The 6,179-nt window shown below is 39.6% G+C and overlaps 1 protein-coding gene across 1 annotated transcript in view; it reads left to right on the plus strand.

The window, feature by feature from the left end:
* SDHAF3 (succinate dehydrogenase complex assembly factor 3) overlaps window positions 1-6,179 on the plus strand; it is a gene marked incomplete at its 5' end in the record, with an annotated part of 32,872 nt that overhangs the window by 24,937 nt on the left and 1,756 nt on the right. The gene's annotated exons all lie outside the window — the stretch shown is intronic.

The following is a 6,179-nucleotide window of genomic DNA, read 5'->3' on the forward strand; positions in this document are numbered from 1 at the left end:
TCTGTAGCCTGAAGCATAGCCACAGGTATCCTGGCCGTTAGCTACCTTGGTGCTTCACTCAAGCCAAAGAGCTTGTGTTTGCAGTGTGTTCAGTTTGAACGACAAAGGTTTGTGTGTGAATCCAAGGAGGACTGGAATATTATTTAAGCAATACCTCAGGATAAGCAGTGGTAAGCAGAGGACATGGACATCATTTTGTCACTTACCTCTGTTGTTAGAGCCTTTGTGGGCTGCAGCACCATCCCAGGTTTCTGACTTAGCAGCACTGGCCACCTTAGCCCAAACTGCTCTCTGAAGGCTCCTGTATGGCTTTCTTCAACATGTTAGTGCTGGGTTTTGAAGCCAGAAAACTTGTGTTACTTTGCACAACTCTGCCTCCCTTAGTAGATATTAAAGATGATGCTGAAAGACTGTGTGCTCTGATGCTGTTAATGAAGGAGAAGCTAGAACAAGAAAACATGAAGAAAAACACTGGTTTCTGTCATAAATAAGCTTGTCTCTGTTTCTTTCTTGTATATGCTTGGTGTGTTGTTATGCATATGATGGATGCTGAGGTGATTCAAATGCCTCAGGAGAAAGTTGTTTTTTCACTTTCTATCAAGACTTGCAGTAGGAGCTGGACATCTTTATTCCTTGGAGGTGCTCTGCTGTGCTGGCTACCTCAGTGAAAGTCTTGATTCTTCATTATGTTGCCTTTTCCCCAGCAATTACTATTTTAATTATTCACATAAGAAACTCTTCTAATGCTCTCATATGTCATTACCTGGTATCATTCAAATACCATTGGATGGGTATTTTCAAAAGCAGGGGGAAGGCTTACTCAGAACCCTTTGTAGTATATTGATTTTTCTTTTTTTAGGTGTTAATGGTGTGACCTTTACAAAACTAAAGGTAATTTGAAATTTAAATTTTGAAATCGATAATACATTGCTCAGGATGTGTGACTTTACATAGCTGTTTATTCACATAGGTTAATTAATTTGGCAGTAATTGTATTTTATGCAATTTTTAAAATGTTTAGGGCTATTTTAAGTGGTCTTATCTGGTGAAATATAGATTGTTATGGGTTAATGTGTACGTGAGTGCATGAAAATATTTGCTGTAGTGGTGTATTAAGCTGAGCTTAAATGTGGTATAATTTTCCTGGGTTTATTACTGCATTTCTAACTATACTTGCAGCTTCAGGTAAAATGTATGGAGATACTCTGAAATTTCATGGGGTGTAGCGCCCATTTAAAAATCACTCCTGTAATAACGTATCTTTTTCTGATTATCGGTCTAACATCAAAACAGTTTTGCAGTAAAAAATATAGTAAATAATTTGCAGAATTCTGTCTGAATGAGTATGAAATAATCGATTCAACATATCTCTGCACAGTAATAAGAACACGTTGCTCCTTGCTGTGCTGTTCATTCACAGCTGTTTCTTCATGCTGCCACCCTTAGCAGCATGTGTTTGATTTTGCTCTGAGTAGCAGCACAAACTCTTAAAATGCTGCAATTTGAAATTAACTTCCAGGGAGCAATGAGGGTGGCCTGTCAGGCCATGCTAATTTTTTTTTTTATGTCACCCTGAGAAAAATAAATTTAAAGTAATCGGATAGCATTTTTCTAGTGCCTGACTGTGCCCTGTTTGTTTAATACATCTCAAGAGTAGCGTTTTCTGATCTTGCCACAGTAATGTTTTTTATCAGTGCTGTCATTAGTTTGGCTGCAAGTGGAGATAGTCTTTTTGGAATGGATCAATACTTCAGCTTTATACTTCAACTGCATAAAGGAGATAAAAATTTTAGACCTTTTTTAGAGAGAAAATCTGACTAGAAAGTGAATTGTGCAGGTAGTACTGTGAACAGACATATCTTCCTGAGATTTTTGGAGCAATTTTCTAAAATGTAGCATTGTACATGTTTAGGAGGATGCCAGAGAAAATAAAAATTATGATTGCTGTTCTTTCCAGTGAAAATGAGAAAATGGACTCTTAACCCATTTAATTTTATGGTTAAATCATAAATGTCTATCAGCACTTTGTGTTAGCATATAATGTGTGTCAGTGTGGACTAGACCTGGTAGGAGTCTATATATCTGGCAGTCAGGGAGTGGGGCTTTTGGTTGTGTGATTTTTTGCTTTTATTTTTCTATTTAATCCTTTCTCAACTTGGAAAACAAGAAAGCTGATGCTCTTTCTGTAATGTGTGTAGAGAAATGGCTGAGTGAACAGGGACATGTATATATGCACAATCCAAGCTATATTAGTGAACTGTCCTTGACTAGGGAAGACAGAGAGGAGCAATGCTGATGTGGCAAGCAACAGGATGTTGGGGAGGGGGATGCTAACCATAGAAAGAGAAAGACTTATGTTAGTTAGTCGCGTGCATATTCATTTGTAACCAATCGCTTGCTATTAAAGGCCGCGTGAACAGTAGCTGTAACCCAATAGTATGGAGCTTGCTTATGTGTGCTAGGGGAATTAGGGTATAACTATGGGACTGACAATAGAATAAAGGGAGTTCCATCATATCTCTATGAGAAGCGTGGTTCATTCCGGCAGATCTCTGGCAATTATGTGTGATATTTTAAACCTCAAATGTTACCCATCCCCTTGCCCTTTTAATGAATTTTTGCATTCTGTGAGAGCAGAGGAGAACTTTGTATTTGCTTCACTTAGTGAATTTAAACAAAAAAACCCTAAGGTTATTGATTATAGCAAACACTCACCTATTTTTTGTATAAATCATTTAAAGGTTCAAGCATTTAATCATACCGTAGGATTTTAAGAGAGCCTGATGCTTGGGTTCAGCATGCATGCTGTAGATGGCAGTGATCTGAGGCAGAACCATCACCTGTGAGGAGTACATCAAACCTTTCAGGTGAGGGATCTGTCTCTGCACTGGTGATACGGAGAGTTTGGGGTGTCTCTGCGGTTGCACACACTGATGGCAGTGCAGTGACGTGACCAGTCTGCGCCTTGGGACTGTTACCTTGGGCCTCCTTTAAGATGAGGAGGGCGTCTGTGATACGGATGGACAGCAGGCTGGCATTTAATACAGAATAAAGCAGCCATCTTTTGATGGTAAATGGTCAAGAGAGGTTGTTGAGGCTCGAACTTGATTCTGATCCTCTGTTTCTGATGGCAGTCACATACAAGGGGGAAAAACTTTTACCATTCAGCTGGTGGTTTGGGTTTTGCTTGCTTTTTTCATGTAAAGGTTCAGGAAGTGTACAGCTGGTGCAGGCAGAAGATCATTGCAGTTAAGAGCTACTTCCAAAGAAGCAACCAACCAACCTAAAAAACTGCCAGAGAGGAGAGCTCCTGTGTCCCTCTGCCATCCTTGTGTATGTTGAGCCTGGCTCTGTGAGGGTGCAGGAGTACTTGGTACCAGAGCTCATGCCTGCAGCAATAGCTGCAGGCTGCTCCCAGGTGGTTGTTATTAGCAGTGGGGAGGACTTTTCTCCTGCTGTGGAACCTACACTGTTAGGACATTGCATGGAGGGGTTTTTGGGGTTTGTATGTTCAGTCAGATCCCTTGATAAGATGTGAAGAGTTTTGCATTGCTTGCTTTCAGTGTTGTTTCTGAATTACATGCTGTAAATGTTGTTTGGTATAATGAGAGTGGTCTGGGGTTTGTTGGTTTGGTTTTGGGGTGTTATTTTTATGTGGGTTTGTTAGGTGTTTGGGTTTTTTTTGTTTGTTTGTTTGTTTGCTGGTGTTTTGGTTTGGTTTGGTTTTTTTTTGTTTTGTTTTTTGTTCCCTGGTCCAGAGCCAGTGCTGACTGGATTGTTCTGTGCAGAAGTGTGAAGATAGAATAAAATAGAATTAGGTGGAATAATTGATGTGTCACTGTCAGTGTGTTACTGGTTTGCTAATAGCTTCAGAGATCACATTTGTCCATCTGCCTTGGTAAGAAATTCTGTAAATCACAAAGTTGAAGAATTAACCCATTATAATTTTTTATCGTCATTACCATTTGATTGTTCAATCATTGGGAAAAAAACTATTTAGTTCCTTTTAAACCCTACGCCAACTCTACCATGAGGTAATACCACTGAGGTATAGGTTTACCATGGGAATTAACTGTGGTGTCACTCTTCCTGAATGCCTATTTAATGTAAAAGCAGGAGAGGTGATGTTGGGAAGAACCTTGAAGAATCAGTTTGGTTCAGAGTCTGGTTTGTTTGCCCCAGTTTGTTTTAGCTATCTGTTTTCTTTAAATAGCCATGAATTAAGGCAACAGGGCTGGAAAGATCCTGCTGACTTCAGTGAGGCTTCACATGGTCCATTAACAATGTAATGTATTTATGTTAGCAAATGGTGTCATTTTGAAATTTTATCACGGGCTCATTTTTCTTTCTTCTAGCCCACTTCTCTGGAATTATTAGACATACAGCTGAAGTAGTGGCTTTAGTTACTCTGCTGGTAATCAGATTAAGAGTTCACTATGCAACTAAAAAAAGGGGTTTTTTAGCTGAAAATTGGGAATTAATGCTTATATCTCATTGCTGTAATGCTGTGCTTTTGAATACCCTTGATATTTAATCCTTTCTTAAAAAAAGGTTACCAGAGAACAGTCATCATTTTTAATATTCAGAAAATAGGTTTTTTAAGTTCAGTTTCTTACGTTGTATTCAGAGTTGTGCTTCAAACTTAAAGGTACTTTAAAGGATACCATATTGAAGAGAAGCCTGTATTTTTTCCAATTAAAAATTAGCTTTTGAAATTAATTTCTTAATTGTGGAGTTTGTTTTTAAGTACCTCTTAAGAAAAATATAAGTTTAGGCTCCCTTCCAACCTGGTGTTTAAACATGTTCTTAACTTTTAAACATCTGAGTAGGTTGACTGACTTCGCTAAGTACACCGACCACGAGGCTTTTGAATTCACTCATTACAGCTTTTTGAGAGCTGCTGCAGTGGGGCTGGTGCTGGGCAAAGGGAGCTGGGGAGTGTGCGGGGACCTTGGGCACAGCAGTGTCAAGGGTAGCACCGCCAGCAGAATTAATTTTGCAGAGCTGCCCTCCTTGCAGAACCTTGAGTGTTGTAATTTAGAGAAGTCATAATGGTCAAAGATTGCTCCAAAGTGGTGAGAAAGCAATTTTCCATCTGTGCCCTCATTACCAGTGTGACCCATTGGCCACTTGCATTTCTGCCCTTGAGAAAGTTTTGCTTTTCTTGTGGTGCTCAGCCTGGTATTGCTGTAATACACACTGACTGTGTCCCGTGTCCACCGACATAAGTGCTGTTATCTAAGTAAATGTGGGCCAAATGATTTCTGTTATAACAGGATTGTAGGTAAGTCTGAACAGACTTAAATATGTTCAAAACAGTGTGGGAAGGGGGTTATCCTTTTCTTCTTTTCCTTTGGGAATGAGTATATGAAGTAGGTATATGTCCTTTAAGCCCCTTCTTACTCTCCTCTAATTTTTAGTTTTGTTAACTAATTTCTTCCAAAAAATTGGAAGAATGACAGAAGTCTCACAGTTACTGAATTTCTACTGCCCTTGGAATAGTCCAGGATGGATGCAAATGACCTTACCAGTTCTGAGAAAAGCAGAGAGTGGTTAGGCAGAAAGGCTTCAGGGCATGTGTCTGTAGCGGGTTGGGTTTCTAACTGGGCAGAAACACTAATTTAGTGTAGTGGTTTGGTCTAAGATACTCATTACTGTTTATCTTCTGTGAGATAAGAATTAGGAGAAACGCAAAGCAGGCACCAAACTTGAAAGAATATAAAGAAGTTTATTAACAGACCTAAAAGAAGAAAAAAATATCATACCACACCTTCAGAACTTTCCTCCTCCCCCCTCCTTTCTCCTACTGACAATGTAAAAAGACAACCCTTAAGATGTTCAGTCTGTTTACCACTTCCATAATAACCTTGTTCAGTCCATTTAGGAAGAGGAGTCTCTCTTGCTCATGCTATGAACACATTATCACAACGCGACAGCCGCCCACTTTCAAATAACTTTGTTCAGTCCATTTAGGAAGAGGAGTCTCTCTGCTCACATGTGAGTCCCTTCCCCCAACTTGCAGCTTTTCCCACAAGGTTTTTGGGGTACAATTTTAAGGTTGAGCCGTTCAGAAACAAAAGTTCTTTTCACCCATCTCTGGGAGCATTTCATCTCTAAGAACAGAGGCCCTTCTCCTTCCCTGGGAGCAAAGGGTCTTCTTCATCTTCATCTTTAGGATT

Source organism: Corvus brachyrhynchos, unplaced genomic scaffold (assembly GCF_000691975.1).
Source record: "Corvus brachyrhynchos isolate BGI_N302 unplaced genomic scaffold, ASM69197v1 scaffold142, whole genome shotgun sequence".
In the NCBI taxonomy this organism is placed as follows: domain Eukaryota; kingdom Metazoa; phylum Chordata; class Aves; order Passeriformes; family Corvidae; genus Corvus; species Corvus brachyrhynchos.